Raw genomic sequence first — 17,106 nt, forward strand, 5'->3', positions numbered from 1 at the left:
GTGCCCATGGATGGTCAGACTCCACCAGCCCAGGGATGGGGCAGCTCAGGGGGCAGGGAGCCCTGCAAGATGACAGGGCACAATTAGATGCATGTTTTACTACTGCTCAGAAGATTTTCTTTGTACGCTTCTCGCCTTTACAGCTAAGGTCTTATGGGGCCCATTTGTAGATGAGATCCTTGAATTAAAAACACAGATAGCAAAGAAAAAAGCTGGAGCCTCTGGCCATGGAGAAAGTTGATCAAAAATAGTATTTTTGTACATGGAAAATCCACATGGAATTTTTCTCACGTAATTAATTTGTGAAGCAGTACTGGTAAATCAGGGAAGATATTAGAAACTAATAGAGGAAATAATCTGACACATCTGGGGAAAGTGAGAGGTTTTCCTCTAGAGACTTCTATTTTTAAAAGAAATAGGAGATGTCTATCAGCTCAGAAGTATTAAAAAGCGACTCTTTTGTGACCAGGGATAAAGGTCAGAGCTATTTAATTTCCAAATTTGCTAGAGAAGATGGAAGAAAATAAGGAATGTTCACTTCTTAGGCAAGCCATTACCCAGTACTAGTGTAATTCTGAATGTAGGAGGTCTCCATCACAAGCTCCATTATTACACCTCTTTGTCTGCCCTGAAATGTCTTGTCTGCATTTTAAAAATAAACCAATGTGGTCCTTTTAAGTGATGAATTCTAGCCATCACACCATTGCTGTTATCCCACTGCATGCTTCCTGCACGTTCAGAAGCTCAGCAGAGCTTCTCACACCTTTTTCCTGCCAGATGAGAAGACGCTTGCTCTTGGCTTGCTTGTGAGCACATAACAGTACATCTTGTAATCTAAGACCTCCTTGTAGCATAAGGACAGGAGATTATACATTTGTATGGTGAAAGGATGAAGAAATAATGACTCAGATACACAACTGGAAAACAGTTTGGCAGAAGTGACTATTGAAGGCTGACCTGAAAGTCTCTGTTTTCATCCCAAATGTTTTTCTACCAATTTTTTTCTGAGCTGTTATTTAGCCAGGATAGTGTTGCAAGACAAAGACAATTTATCTTCTTTTCTAAAACTGCCACCTAAGGAGAATAAAATACTTCTGATATGTGAATAGAAACTGGCACTTAACAATTACAAAGTGACAAATTGCATGTCAATATGCCCAGCTTGCAAAGACAAGTACTTGGGCATATGACTTCAGCAGGTGTGACACAGATCCATACCTTCAGATACTCTCTGAAGATTGAGTTTGTTACACATTCAGGTGAGTTTTCCCTCCACTGTATGAAATGTGGAAGTTACAGCAGAATTTTCAGTTTGACAAGATTTTGAATTTTACCTTGAGAATTTATCATTATATCTAATGTAAAAAACAAACAAACAAACAAAAAAACCAAAAAAACAAAACAAAACTCGTGTAGTTTATTTATGGTACCATTAGTTACTTTGTATTTCAAAGATCTCTAGCTCACCTGTGGAGTATTAGTGATCTAGAAAGGAGGAAATTGTGAAGTGAGCACATTTGGTCCAAGCTTGTGAATATGTATGATATCATCCATCACACCTAAACATAGCCATCCAAAATATAGGGTCTGGTTCATGAGGTTCCTGCTATAGCAAGGGATCCACCAAAGGCTGAATTATCCCATCCTACAACAGAATTCTATGTAGTGGTTCCAGTTGGATGAGAGTAGTCAAAAAGCTTCTTTCAACTGTGCCTAAGTAGTGCATTCTACCTCTTTTCTGGCAGATGCTGGTTTAGGAATCCCATTTTTCAGAGTAGGGTTCAGTTTTCCTCAAATGCCTTCAATGAATATTACAAACACAATATTTTAATTATCCTTCTGGAGATAATTGGAACTTATCACAGCACATTAATACAAGACACTACACAAGTGCTTTCTCTCCATTTCAAATTTTGAATTTATTTATGCATTTTTTTTTGCTGGATTTTTTAATGTTGTTTAATGAAAACCGTCTGCTTTCTCTTTCATGCAGTGATGAAGAAATGCTAGAGTCATTGGATCAGCCTTGTAGATTAAGCCTGTGCAATTCTCGAACAGACAGGAATAGAAGTGTTCTCCATATAAGGCCAACACACTATGCCTGGAAGCAAGAAAATAAACTGTATGGGAAACAAGATTTCTGAAGCTGCAGAACCAAAGCAAAATTATACTGACAGGATTTTTTTTTTGAGCAGCTAGTTAAGGATGCTGGAATTTCCGTGTTGTTCTAGATCTTCTTACTTTTGGAACCATCTCCTCAACGCACAGTGTTTAATACTGCTAAAGAAGCTCTCTCTAGAGCCGAATCAGTAGTGGTTTCCTCTGGGACAACTCACTTCCAATTGTGCTTAGAGCAGAGGTTGCTGTGCAGCTGGTGGTCTGCTCGCAGTCCGAAGTGTTGCTGCAGATCCTACTGCACAAGGACACAGAGGTGATATTAATACCAGTGCTACCAGAAACCGCAAGAAATTATTGTGGTTTGCAGTCTCATTCCAAGGTCTCAACTCAATCCAGATGTATGTTTCAGGTCTGAGGAGTTTTTCAGGAAAGTTGGACAGAATTCTTAAAAAAAAGAATTACTTTGCAATTTGTGACAAAATAATAATAATAATAGTACTACAAAAGGAGGAGAAACCTGGTGGCTTTAAACAGATTTTTGGTTTCTGTTTGCAATGCACATACTCGCACAATATTTGCTTTAAAGAGATAGAAACAAGTACTGTTTTATTAGAACAAATACTGTTTTATTAGAACAACTGATGTACTTAGACAAAAGCTCCTCACCAGATCTGAAACAGAGAATACAACCTTCTGTCATTTGCGTGAAGTGGCTCGAATCTGCCTGAGCAGCATGCACAAGGCCTGCCCATACAAAAGCCCTCCAAAGGCAGCACTGCCAGCACCTGTGCTAGACCCACTGGAAGGCACCCAGTGGAAAGCGAACGACTTTTCTATGACATCAATGATGGGATTGAGTGCACCCTCAGCAAGTTTGCTGATGACACCAAGATGAGTGGTATGGTTGACACAATGGAAGGAAGGGATGCCATTCAGAGGGACCTCAACAGACTCAAAAGGTGGGCCCGGGTGAACCTAATGAGGTTCAGCACAGCAAAGTGCAAGGTTTTGCACTTGGGCCAGAGGAATCCCAGACATATATACAGACTGGGAGGAACAATCCTTGAGAGCAGCCCTGCAGAGAAGGACCTGGGGGTCCTGGTGGATGAAAAACTGGACATGAGGCAGCAGTGTGATCTTGCAGCTCAGAAAGCAAATGGTATCCTGGGCTCCATCAGAAGAGGGGTGGCCAGCAGTGAGAGGGAGGTTATTGTCCCTCTCTACTCTGCCCTTGTGAGGCTCCATCTGGAGAATTGCATCCAGATCTGGGGCCTCCAATACAAGAAAGACAGGGAGCTGTTAGAGAGGGTCCAGAGGAGGGCCACAAAGATGATCAGAGGGCTGGAGCACCTCCCCTACGAAGTCAGGATGAGGGAACTGGGCTTGTTCAGCCTGGAGAAGAGAAGGCTGTGAGGTGACCTCATTGCAGCCTTCCAGTACCTGAAAGGAGCCTACAGACAGGAGGGGAGTCAACTCTTTGAAAGAGTAGATAATGGCAGGACAACGGGAAACGGTTTTAAGTTGAAGGAGGGAAGATTTAGGTTGGATATCAGGGAAATTCTTTACTATGAGAGTGGTGAGGTGCTGGAACAGGCTGCCCAGAGAGGTTGTGGATGCCCTGTCCCTGGAGGTGTTCAAGGCCAGATTATATGGGGTCTTGTGCAGCTTGATCTAGTATTAAATGTGGAGGTTGGCGGCCCTGCTTGTTGCAGGGGGATTGGAGCTTGATGATCCTTGAGGTCCCTTCCAACCCAAGCCATTCTATGATTCTATGATTCTATGACTGCTGCTCACTAGGGTACACTCACACTCGCAATTGGGAGACATCTTGCCAAGAGAACAACTTTTCTCATCTAACAACTGCTTTAGCCCTTCCATCCTGGCTCTCAAAAAAAAGCTATAAAATATTTTAGACTGGTGAACCTCTACTGGATGTTGAACATCATGGATTTAGCTGGTTATTTATATCAGCAGGATTCCCTCTTCTAACCTCGCTCCAGTTCCTGCTCTCTCCCTGTATGATAACCACATTATCATCTCTTCTTCTGCAGTATCCAGTCCTTTGCTCCACAGGAGCCAACCACATTTTTAAGAAGGTGGACTATTCAATTGCCATATCTAGAGAAGCAAGGAAGGTTGTTTCCAGATTGACGTTAGCTACCCCTCTTTCAAATGTGACATTCAGAATACATCAGAAGATAGGAATGCATTATCTGCCTTGGAGGTTTGTTCTTCTAGATGATCACCCTCACTGGTACAAATTTGTTTCTCTTCCTCCATTCAATGATTTTGTTGCTTTGGGAGAGCACTTGAATATCCCATGAAGACAATTCTACAAAATCATCAAGTCTGTCTTTGTACAGAATAACCGGTCAGGGTGAGCAGTTTAAAGTTTCTCACTATAAGGCCTTATCACAGTCTCCAAAACCTTTCTTGGACTCTTTTCTGCACCCCATAAAGTGACCAGACCTGGAAAGGGCTTGCAGGAGCGGCATGATCAGTGCTATATGTAGATTTCCAGCCCTCTTTCCTATCTTCTCACTGTTCTTCCTTATATTTATGTAATGTGAGTTCATGCTAGTTCCCTTTGCTCTACAGCCCTGCTATACTGAGTTGTTTTCAACCACACAACCCCTAAGTCTTTTTCAAAGACGTTGCTCTCAGGACACTCCCTGCTTTGTTTTTGCTGTATGCTTTTGCTTATAGCTGGAAAATTTAAATTTTATCATATTAAAACAGACTAACAGACCTGCATGATTTTGTAATTGAATCCCACATCAGGTTTTCCATGCTAAAAAATTCAGATTAGCCGCTGTCCAAGCTGTCTGAAAATCTTTTACAAATATCATCTAATTAATGTTCTTTGGCACTATTGAAATTAAGATAACGTTTCAAGACAAAACAAATAAGCATCAACAAATGAAAACTTTCATCTGCCAGCTCTTCAAAATATTTATTTCTAATAGCTGTTTTCCAGCAACGTACTTAGTCCTTAATAGATCGTAGTCATTTATCATCCTCACATGGTAGTAGCCCATTATCTTGCTCTTTCCTAAATGGAAAATGATAGTACTCATTGAATGTTTTGTTCTACATAATTACTATCTCCTTTCAAATAACGCTCCTGTATCAGTGCTTCATTGTTCCTGATTTAGGGAAAAACTTTTCTGTGTCCTTTGCATCAGTTGCTGTATTTGTGCCCCCTTTCCCCACCACCAGTATTTTCTTTGTCCCCCTTCAGCACTGCCTGCTTCAAAGCCTGCAATTTCTGATCATTGGCATTTGGAGAGCGCTGAGGGGATATCTGTCATTTATTTTATGTATAAGTGGTGCTCTCAGTTCACCTCTGGACCAGAATGAGCTTTTACCCAAAGCTGACGTCCTTTCACACACCCACTCTTGCACCACTTGATGCACTCAGGTGTATAGAGAGAGCTACAGAACACTGCATTGCAGCTCCCTTGTACCATTTAGGAATAATTTATTTTCCATCTCATAGGGTGCCTTATTTTTATTTTTTAGCCATACATTTTTTTTAGCAAATTCTTCATTTTAGTTGTGATTGTCTTCCCATTGAGATCAGACTCCAAGCGTTTCTTTTCTCGGAAATCCAGTTTTCCATTTATACAACCGAAGATGATGGAAGATGCTCAGTCCACACCACAGGCACAGCATGTTTCACTTAAATGCTCATTAAAGAAAGGGATTATGGACTTGGTGAAATTCTATGTGCAGTCCTTCTGAGCAGCTGCTCTGCACTGGCAGACTGTGGAGGGCTACAGAGAGGAAAGGAGATAAATGAGTGTGATGTCCTCACAAGCAAAATATAGCAGTGCCTGTAGTGACCTAGGAGCCACGTTTGCTTGTCTGTAGGGAAGGCAAACAATGAACAAATTTCTTTCCATAAGGGATAGATATAGAGCCTGCTACAGTGATATTTGGGATTATTCTGCAGAGAAATTCCAACACAATTTCATGCAGAGCTATCACAACTCTGCAACACTGAGGCACAAGCAGAAGTCCAGCCCATTATCACAACATTGCAAACTGGATAGGTCAAATGGCTGGGTGGGAGTAATTCTGCCTAGCATTTTTATTTGGACTTCGGGCATGCACTCAAACTGCAAAATTTACTTTGTGATATAGTAAAGTCTAAACACTTCAAACATTTTTCAAGTTTCCTGAGGCTTGTCAGAGCCCTGTCCCATTTTATTGAGTAGCATGTTTAACTTCATGAGTCTATCAGATGAATTCTAAAGTAAATAACATTTGAACAAGATGAAGAACATAAAGTTGCAAAATAAAAAGCTTTTTTAAAAGCACCCTATTACTCTGTTCAAATACCCCAGCATTAGAGTGCTTGGAAACCTCTTAGAGCTAAGTATGCATTTTTAAATAAGGCCAGTTGTGCGGGCAGCAGTTACCGAATTCCAGCTTGACATTGAGCACTTAAAGAGTTTAGAGAATCCAGACTCTCTTATCAGCTTGCAGACAAGGGCACTAAATGTCATGTGGGCTTCCTTTTGGCTTGTAGCCACAAGCTGCACATAGTATTTAATGTAGTCTCTGGTGCTTAAAGTATTAGGAAAACCTGAAAACAAAGTGCCTGCCATTAGCAAAATTGGTGCTGTCTTTTAGCATTCTACAGTATGCATTTCTGGACTGGTATTTCACAGAACTTCCCTAAAAACAGAGGTCTGTGTGTTTTTTTTTGCCTGTGACTTCTTCACAACATCCTGAGAAAATTTTCTGGGTAGGATCCTGGAGGCAAGTGTTCCTATATTCCATCTGTATGCTTGGTGTGTTCATTAAATAACTCACTTTACTATGTTTTTTTAATGTCCCACACTTTACCAGAAATAACATATGGATCATGTGTATTATAATAATGCTTATGGCATATCTTTTTTATGTAGTAAAGTATTTTAATTGTAGAGCTAAATTTACTGTAGCTTAATGCTTAAAGAAAATAGGAAGGGAAGATGATAAAATCATTAAATCTGCTCAATATACTTTTTCTACACAAAAATAAAATTTTTGCTACAATAAAAAGCATAATGCTGAAGAAAGGAAAGGATTATTCTTAAAAGCTATCTGTCAAATAGGTTATAGAAAGATTGGCATAGAGAGCTACAAATAGGTAACATGCTATGTTAAAATAAGCAAGATCAGTTTAATCTCAGTAGTAGTATTAAAATGAATCAGTGGGAAAAAAGTCAGAGATATCACCAAATTTATAAATTACAAAAGAAAAACAAAAGGATGGTGTTCTTAATATGTCTTGAATCGTAAACACTTCTGACAAAAATTGGATTTGCCAAAGGTTTTGTGCAAGTGATATTGATGAGTCGTCTTCCAAAAACCTTTGTGACATTTCTGTCCCTCTTTGAGCACTACATAAGCCCCTCTTTCCATTTTCTGTCCCTCTTTGAGCATTACATATCAGATCCAGTCCCTGATTTCTATGTTTCACCATGACTGCTGGATGGTCTCTCTTCCTCCCAAGCTGCCTCCCAGCGTCCTACCCTACTCTAGCACCAGGGTAGGTTCTGCTCTATAATAATCCACCCAGATTCTCAGCTCTAGCCATGTTTATCTCCATTCTTCCTATTTGCTCTCTTTTCTGTAGCCTTTGCTTATATGAAGATATGCCCCGTCCCCAACTAAAGGGAACACACATGAGGAAAAATACCCACAGTTTCAGAGGGACTAGAAGAGGATCTATGAATTGGGTACTGGTGGAAAGCTGGTGGAAGAGTTCCAGATGTTCATTTTAGGGATTTTCCCACACCTCAACCTACAATGCTAGAGCTGTGCTGGGGTGATCCACAAGGGAAAGGTGGCATTCCCACATAAACATCCTACACCTGACTGTAATATGCACGTCAAGCAACCAGTGTGTTGCAAGATGTGGATGGACGCCCTTGTAGAACCAGAGACATCTCTCATGTCCTTTCTCTTGGGCTGAAATTTGGATCCAAACTAAACTACAATAAAATAGCACGTGTAATATAGTTAACTGGGGAAGGCAGTTCCAGGGGTAGATCACTGCATTCTGAGAGAAGTTCTTCCCAGAGTTTTTGAGAATTAACAACCAGATGCAGCAATACAGACTAGACTTGTGCTTTAGTTAAATCACAGAGTGAGCATCTAGCCATCAGCTGTGTCTTATGCAAGAAACTGAGTAACTGTCTGCATTTACAAAACAGGCAAATTTGTAGGAAAATTACATGTTCTGAAACTGATTTTGTTGAAAATCTGTATTTCCTTTCCACATATGGCTTTCTTACTTTCTTTTATGCATTTTGACATTATGTACACAAAAGGGCTTTAATTCAATTACTTCTCTCCGTATTAAATTATTCTGACATTGTTTATTCCATTACTTCTTCTACAAATTTGAGGAGGGTTGAACACTGGTTTTAATTCTGTCTGTCAGTTCCTGATTCATTGCCATTGCAATGTACATCATTTGAAGTGGGAAATATTAGCAAAAGCTGGAAATTGCTTGAAGGCATACTACTGGATGCACCCAGACTGACAATCCAGAGAGAGAGAAGGAAAATAATTATTCTTTTCACAAAAACATCCTGATTAGAAGGAGATCTGAACATAAGAACAGAAGCAAAACATTTACATTTTAACATAAATGGAAAGTTAATGGCAACACGTGAGTTACAGATTGAAATTGGAGCCAACTGATAAAAGTGACAGAAGATAAATTAATGAAATTTCAGCCACCAGTAGCATTAATAATGCACTGTATATAAATATGTTAGGAACAAAAGGAGCTCAAACAAAGGGTCTGTATATTAAATAGATGTTTTTGCCTCCGGAACAAAGCAGGAGAACTAATTCAACTCATAGCACACACACACACTGGAAAGCTAATCATCTTTTGTAAAGGAGGATTGAAGCCAGCATCTACTAAAATGAAATGATCTCAAATCAAAAGGACCAAATAACTTACCCCAATGAGTCCTAAGGGCTGGGGAATTACTGAAATTAATACTTTTAGCAGTAAACACATTGGCATTTCCCCTGGCTTTGATGCATTTTTACTTTTCCAAGACTGAAAAAGGAGTGAATCTACTCAGGAACTGCTGCATTGCTTCTCTTCCCAAGCAAAATAGTGAAACACATTCTCTATAAAAAAAGATTATGAGAGTAATACTGAACTAACACAGGCATATACGGTTTCATGGAGCACAGATCTTGTCAAACAAACCATTTCTGTTTTGGAGAAGATGACATTTCTTGTTGATAAAGGCAACCACGTTGACTGATGCCGTTTATTTGAACAAAGTGTTTGGTTTGGTACCACACTAAATTTTAACTCAAATATTTATACAGAAGTAAATGGGCACACCCGAGATTAAAAATCTGGCTCTCTTACGATCTCTGCTCTGTTAGTATTTGTACCAATGCAATGCAGTGGTGTGTGCAGCAGGGCAGATCCGGCTCACAGAAAGATGGATTCTAAGGGAGAACTGGGATGAGATCTGTATGGGTGCCACCCTTCAGGACAGGAGTGCAAGGGCCAGGACACTGCAGCTAGGCCAGTAGTGGGAAGGGAGGCCTACAGGAGCTCCCTGGGGTCCCTTCAAAGATGAAGAAGCTGCAAATGGACTCAACATAGTTGAGGCTTCCATGGCAAAGGTACCTGAGAGAAGAAGGAAGAAGAGCATGGGGTGCTGCTCACAGCCAAGGGCTTCTTCACTCTCATTCCAACCTAAGAACCAGCCAATAAGGAAGAGTAACAAAGCTTGGCCTCATCACTTTTTTGGGTGTTCGCAACAAGATTTGGGCTGCTCTGTGCATGTGTGTGTGTTTGTGATAGAAATACGCATGAAGTCAGCTCGTAGGAGGAAAAAAACTTGCAGTCTGTGCATGTAGGATGTCTCATGAGACCATCGGTGTGGTTACCTGGGGACATCAGTTCTGTGAATCTGTGTTTCTTGAGAGCTACTGGCTAGTATCTCAAATGCTCTCACAGGCTGCATTGTGGGTGTATGTGCGCACAGCGATGAAGAACTGTAACTCAAAATCAGTGTAACTCTTCTATTCCATGCATGTTTTGTTTGCATCACAATTTTGTTGGTTTTGTTTTTTTTTCCAAATTAGGATTTTTTACTTAAGTATTCTAATCTTATGAATTGCTGTAGATCTAAGAAACATATGTAAATAGTTACCTTTACATGACATGTATGTACATGTACAGGAATGGTGAAAGTTTTGCTGTTCTTTTATTTAAATATAAAGCATTAATAACACCAGTTAGCCTGATGCACTCAAAACTACCTTTTTACAAGAGTTTCTATCTGGTTAAATCAAACAGAATGGCAGTAAAATAGGTGCTAAAACTTATAGCTAAATTTGGACTATCCATAGGAACATTTTCACCGTTTGCATGCTGGTAGAAAATAGAACAGGCATGTGGACATAGCTGAATCAAATGCCAATACAGGAAGTAAAAAAACACATGGGAGGCAAACAATCTCTCTGATTCTGGATTTTAAGGAACACCTGTCCTACACACCAGGATTTGCATCTGCAAACATGAGAGGATAAAAATAATTTCCTATTTCCTTGGACTGCTGTGTTTAATTTTCTCATTCCTTCATCAACCTACAGCATTTTCAAGGATGGATTAAGCTCAAACTTTTAAAGCAAACAAAACATTTTTACACTCCACAGATGACCAAAAAAAATAATCCCCCTCTTTTTCTGCCTTGTGGATCTTCTCTAACAATCAAAACCAAGTGCAGTGCAGGAAAGGTAAACTGATGCCAATTTCAGCTTTTGTCAGAAAGCTGCATTTAGATAATGCATAGAGAGCAAAAATAGCACTTAATCTTACTGCCTAAATCAGAAATACTTCTGGCTAAGAAATCCACTAATATACAAAGAAAGTAAACATGGGAATTTGAAGAATGTGAGAGTAAATGGATTTCTTTTGCTATGGAGAATGCTGGAAAAAGCTTACCAGAAGAGAATTCCACTCACAGCTGTTTAGTATGTGTGATCCAAGTATTGTTTTTAACATATTCTTAAAAGAAGCCAATTTCACTGGGGCTGTTGCTGAAAATGATCCTGGACTAAAATGTTTATCCTATGCAACCTTCATGAAAACAAAGCCAAACAGTGCTAGAAGCAGGCAGTTTTGTTGGGGTCCCCATCAGGCTGCCAAGGGAGGTGGTGGAATCACCATCCCTGGAGATGTTCAAGAACTGTGTGGATGTGGCACTGGGGGGGACATGGTTAGTGGGCATGCTGGGAATGGGTGGATGCTTGGACTAGATGAGCTTAGTGGTCTTTTCCAACCTTAATGAATCAATGATGCTGTAACCTACTTCCAGCAATGATGTTGCATGGACGATTGAAGATGTCACTACTGGCTCACCGAGTGGGGAGCTGTGAGCCACGTCTGGCCCACAGCAGCACAGCAGCACCCGCAACCCAGAGGGCTGCCTTGCTTCATCTGCCTATCTACCTGTCCGTCTGTCCATTTGTCCCACATGTGAGCAGTGCCTGTCCAAGATGGATGTCCAGCACTCGCCCTTTGTGGAGAGCAGTGGCTGCCCTGGCAGGACAAACTGAGCAGATGAGATGGTGAGATCGCCTCTGCTCGGCTGCTGGGCTGTGGCACCAGAGGTCACAGTTTTGGGAGCAGAAGAGGAGTCTAAATTTCCACTGACTTTAACAGGCCATGATTTTAACCACATCATTTTAATACTGGCAAATGCAAATAGAATTTCTCATCCCTTAGTTATCTTCAGCAGCATTTAAAGTAGGTTTACCCTGCTAAGTAGGTCACAGAAGATTCATTTCAGTGCCCAAAGCTTAATGAAAAACTATTAAATGCTAAATCAAGTGTTAAAACCATATTTCTCTGCCGTATTTCACAGATGTATAGCATTTAACAACTTAAGAACTCTTTATTTCCTCTTACTGAATTTCTGTTTTCTTTAATTGTGGGAGTTTATTAACACGAGCACAGTAACAGTGAAGTGGCAACCACTACTTAGGCAGCATTAGCAAACCGGTCACCCTGAAGTGCCATTTAAGCTGTTTTACTGTCTTGCTGTTAACAGAGCAGCTGAAACTTCGCAGAAAACTTTGCTTTTTAAACATACCTGCTGGCACCAGTGCATCGGTTTTGGCATTGGCTGAAGTTGTTTAGGAAGAATAAGCTTAAGAAGCTGAGAAATCACATCACTCTGCCTTTACGATCACCCTGTCCGTGTGCAGCACTGTGCAGCTTACATTTAGATCAGCCCCAAAGATACCCGTTCCTCTAGGCTCAACTTCACATTATTTTTCAGATCGCTTATTTAACTACACTTTTTGTTATGTTCTGCCAGGGTGAGTGACCTTAGCTAATAATCAGTTCTATTTTATTTTTATAAATTTACTACTCCATTTAATTAACTTCTTGTAATACTGTATTTGGAGTTACTGAAAGTTTTACCCAGTCCCAGCTAACATGTTTCCTGCAAATAGGAAAGTGAAAGTGTGGAATAAGCCTAACAGCCATACTGTGGCAAAAAGCTGAAGAGCAGTTTAATGGTCAAATTGAAACTTACAATGAGGGTGGTGAGGCACTGGCACATGGAGCCCAGAGCAGTGGTGGATGCCCCGTCCCTGGAGACACCCAAGGTCAGGCTGGACGGGGCTCTGAGCACCTGACCTAGCATAGGCGTCCGTGTTCATTGCAGGATGGTTGGCCCAGATGGCCTTTACAGGTCCCTTCCAACTCAAATGATGATTCTAAGTTCAAAGCTCAGTGTGTTACTGCAGACATAGTGTTTGGAGAAACAGAGCAAGCGTTAGAGGGGCACACACCGAGCTGCCTCACTGATGCTTGCTTTGTTTGATGTAAGTTTCAACCCAAACAGGGAAGCTTTGCCTTCCTCTCTGATGTGCGGTTGGTGCCACCTCAACCCTGGGGGGGCGAGGGAGGAATTTCCATCCTATGCCCAGAAAATGTTTATTTTACAGTAAAAATAAAACCAGTTTGATAGAAGAAAACCATTCCCCTCTGCTCCCTGCCAGACTGGCTGGGAGGATTCTCCACAATTATCCCCGACTCATCCGAACCAGCAGTGTGGCTTTTTCTCTCTTAATTCAGTTCAGCATTCAGCTTTGATTTTGGAAATCCTATCATCATCGTGGCTTGTAAGGAGAGCACAAAAGTGAGCAAAGCCTGCTTTGAATTAGGGAATTACAGAGAAACACTGCTCATTTAGAACAATGAGCACGTGATCTTTTTATCTGGTTCGGCCAGATCCCCAGCAACAGCGCTGAAGTGTGTCCACATAGAAGGAATAAAGGTGCTTTAACCCTTCAGAGCCACATCTTGCACCACGGGGATGAAGGCCAGCCTGCTGGGCAGCTCATCCTGATTTGAGGCATGCTCCCTTTTCTGCTCAACTTGGAGAAACTCTCTACTGACTTTATCTAGGCACTTCCTCACACACCTGGAACACCTGTAGGCTCAGCTGTGCCACCTCTCAGGTCTGTATGGCACAGAGCTGCTTAATGTCAGCACATGGAAGGGGAGAAGGTGTAGTCTTGGGACTCTGAAACGCATTCTTTCTTCAGCAGCTGGCACCAGAAACACCTTATTGTAGCTCCTCCCATCAGTGCCAGCCCAGGGTCAATGAATACACAGACCTGGGCTGTACAACTGTCCAAAATGTTAGCACAACTACAACAGGCTGGTGCTTCTTTTGATCAAGACACTATGTTGGCAACTGCAGCAAAGAAAAATCCACATCTAGTAATATTTTCAGTCCTAAATGAATAGAGTTGAAAAAATCTGAAGTAATATTTTCCCTTTCAATTTCACCATACCTAATGAAATAAGGACATTATTTTGAGAGAGATGTATATTGTAGGAATGGACTTGCACATTAGAAAGTATATTTAGGAATCCTCCAAGGGTACCTGTCGTAACACAGCACAGAAATCCTGTGAGCCAGTATGGATGTGTAAAATGTAGATCACACTTGAATAATCTGATTTTTTTTTTTCTCTGTAGGACTAATATAGAGGAGAAGCAGGAGGCATAAATGTATTTGGAGTGCTTGAAATGCACTGAAAATTTCACATGATTCTTTTAGGGACTCATTTCTCTAAATTCAATGGGAAAGAAATTATATGTTGAAATCAGTATTCAGGAAGGAATAAAAAAAAGGAGCATGCTCTCATGAAATAAAATATTGGACTTCACACAAGTTCTACCAGCACACCCTTTGAGGTTTCCCTGCTGCAGTCAGAGGGGACACAGGCAGAATCCCCCACAGATGCTTCCTCCTAATCTGGTGTCTTCTCAACAATGGCAGTGACCCCGCACCATGCACACAGAGGAACCTCTGGCTGTGTCCTATTCAGAAAGTAATGTTCATCTTTATATCTGAAGAAAATAAACTAAAACTTTAATTTAAAAAAGCAAAACAGGAAGAACCAACCCTACAAAACATTTATGATGCTTGTGACCCAATTCAGCCCTAACTAATGCCTCAGAGGCACCTTAAAGCTTGCACGCATCTCATTATTTTCCAAATAGATAGATAAAAGAAACTCAATTATGCAGATAAAACCTACACACAACACTGGATTTTAAGGCTCAGACAATTCTGCATTTTTCTATACAACAAAATACTGTACAAGTAAATCCCATCACCATTCAGTTCTAGTGGCACTTACACCAACTGAAGGGCCGCTCTTGTTGCTGAAGCTAACAACAAGCATTTCTTCATCAAAGGCTGCTCAGACTGTCTGATTCCAGACATTATTTTCTGGTTAAAAAATTGTCTTCTGAAAACAAGAATTTTATGTGTGTACAGAACAAAGACAACCATTTGCATGTGTGTGGGCTGTGCTCCGTGCGAGGTGTATGTGGGTGAAACAATGAATAGGTACTTACCAATTTGGTGTCCAACCAGGCCTGGTGGGACCAAAGCAGCACAGACATTGTTTAGCACCTGGGCTGCACAACCACATGCAAAATGGCTTCTCAAGGCTGTCCCGCTCAGACAGAATTAATCAAACTCTCAAACTTCTCTCAGCCCACACTCTGGTCTCTTCCAAATCCTCCAAAATGAACGTGAGCTTGTGTTTAAAAAAAAAAAAAATCAGATCATGAGACAGATCAATGCTTGCACACAGGCTTGTATTTCAGGTATAACTCAGCTGTCCCCAGACGTGGCCCCAAACCCACCTGTGTCACCAGTGAGGTGCTGGAAAGGCTAAATGCCACCAAGGAACAGTAGAGACAAGCCAAGACAGGAAGAAGAGATAGCATCAGCACAAATCTCTGGTTAGTCCTAGCTCTGTCCTAGGCCTGCCATGTCAGAGTTAAAGGCAGTCCATTCCCAGTTTTATAGGCTAGAAGGGAAGGTGCCCATTAGAAATGCGAAGATGAGGCCCATTTCCCTGTTATAGCTTCTAGATGTCAGCAGAGTGGCACCTAATGCATCCGCTGTACTGAGAGATGGAATCAACCATCTAAAATTCCACCTACTCCAGGACAAGTGATATGGGACATGTGGGAATTGCCCTGCTCCTAGGAAAGTATGGCTTCATGCTGTGGTTTAACCCAGCAGGCAGCTAAGCACCACACAGCTGTTTACTCCCCCCTCATCAGTGGAACAGGAGAAAGTATCAGAAAAAGGATGTAAAACTTGGGAATTTAGCCAGTTTAACAGGACAGAAAAGGAAGGGATAATAATAATACTATAATAATAATAATAGAATAGACAAAAGAAGCAATACACAACACTTACCCTGAATCCCCAAGCAGCAGGAGCCACCACACCAACCCTCCCCGGTTTTATCATTCAACATGACACCATATTGCATGGGACATCTGCTTGGCCAGTTGGGGTCAGCTGACTTAATTCTGTCCCCCCCACAGCTCCCAGTGCACCCCCAGCCTCCTTGCTGGCAGGGCAGTGTGAGAAGCTGAGAAGTCCTTGACGTAGTGTAAGTACAGATAATGACAATTAAAACATTGGAGTGTTATCAACACTCTTATTTTCTCCTAAATCCAAAGCACAGCATCATACCAGCCACTGTGAAGAAAATGAACACTATCCCACTGAAATCAGGACAGTTCAGAGAGCTGAAGATCCAGAGCTAGGGTGCTTCTGGAGTCCTTATGTAGAGCTACACCAGAAAATGCTGTTTCTAACCTCTAGTTGCTTTCCACTTCTGTTTCCACATTGTTTTCAGTTGTTGGTGCTGCAAAGTTTGGCTTTGTCACCAAATACTGGCCTCACTACTTATATATTATGCACAGAATATCCATGCTGAATAGCATCCATGGCTAATGTGAGTTAAATCTTAATCTGTCCATCTCCTTAGACACTGAATAACATTTAGAAAAGACCCATTTTAGTAACAACACTGGAACTAGAGGCACAGAATTGTACATATTACCTCCCCATTTATGACCATGGTAACACAAGTCAAAAGTGGCTGAGAGTTTCTAATTGAGTCCTCCAGACAAAGTATGTCAGTTTAATTGAACCCAGGTGATACCAATAAGGAGAAAAAACTCTCTGCTACAGTAGAGACCATTGAAAGCTGCACCCTCCAACAGAGACTGTCTGCAGGAGATAAGGAATTCTTTTTGCTCCAGCTTTGCCAGTTTTCTTCCCTACTGTGATAAAACCAACAACCAAAAGACAGAGATGCAGCAATATTTCTCTATAGCATAACAGGATTTGACAATCAAAAAAGTAACATAAACAATTAATTTCCGATTCCTGGAGGTACCAGGAATGCTGAAGCAGTGATGTCTATCTTCTTACCTTTATGGCAGTGCTGAACTACACTGAAGTAAAAACATGCAAAGCATATGGAAGTGAACCTAAATATTTTCTGCCCCACGGAGCCTCCCAACTTATTTTTCTGGCACAAACCCACAGTGGTATTAAATACCAGAGAAGAGGTACATGCTGGTGCAATGTTTCCAGAGTC

General features: G+C 41.1%; 1 long non-coding RNA gene across 2 annotated transcripts; it reads right to left on the minus strand.

Moving 5' to 3' along the window:
• Positions 3,722 to 16,652, minus strand: LOC110394454. Of its 2 annotated transcripts, none has more exons than XR_002435635.1 (3): positions 15,909 to 16,652; positions 15,050 to 15,234; positions 3,722 to 5,894 (listed from the first exon to the last, which is right to left on the minus strand). It is a non-coding gene; the product is annotated as an uncharacterized LOC110394454 (long non-coding RNA). The 2 variants fall into 2 exon arrangements; XR_002435636.1 differs by lacking the exon at positions 15,909 to 16,652 and adding an exon at positions 15,344 to 15,669.

This window comes from Numida meleagris, chromosome 2, assembly GCF_002078875.1.
Source record: "Numida meleagris isolate 19003 breed g44 Domestic line chromosome 2, NumMel1.0, whole genome shotgun sequence".
Lineage (NCBI taxonomy): Eukaryota > Metazoa > Chordata > Aves > Galliformes > Numididae > Numida > Numida meleagris.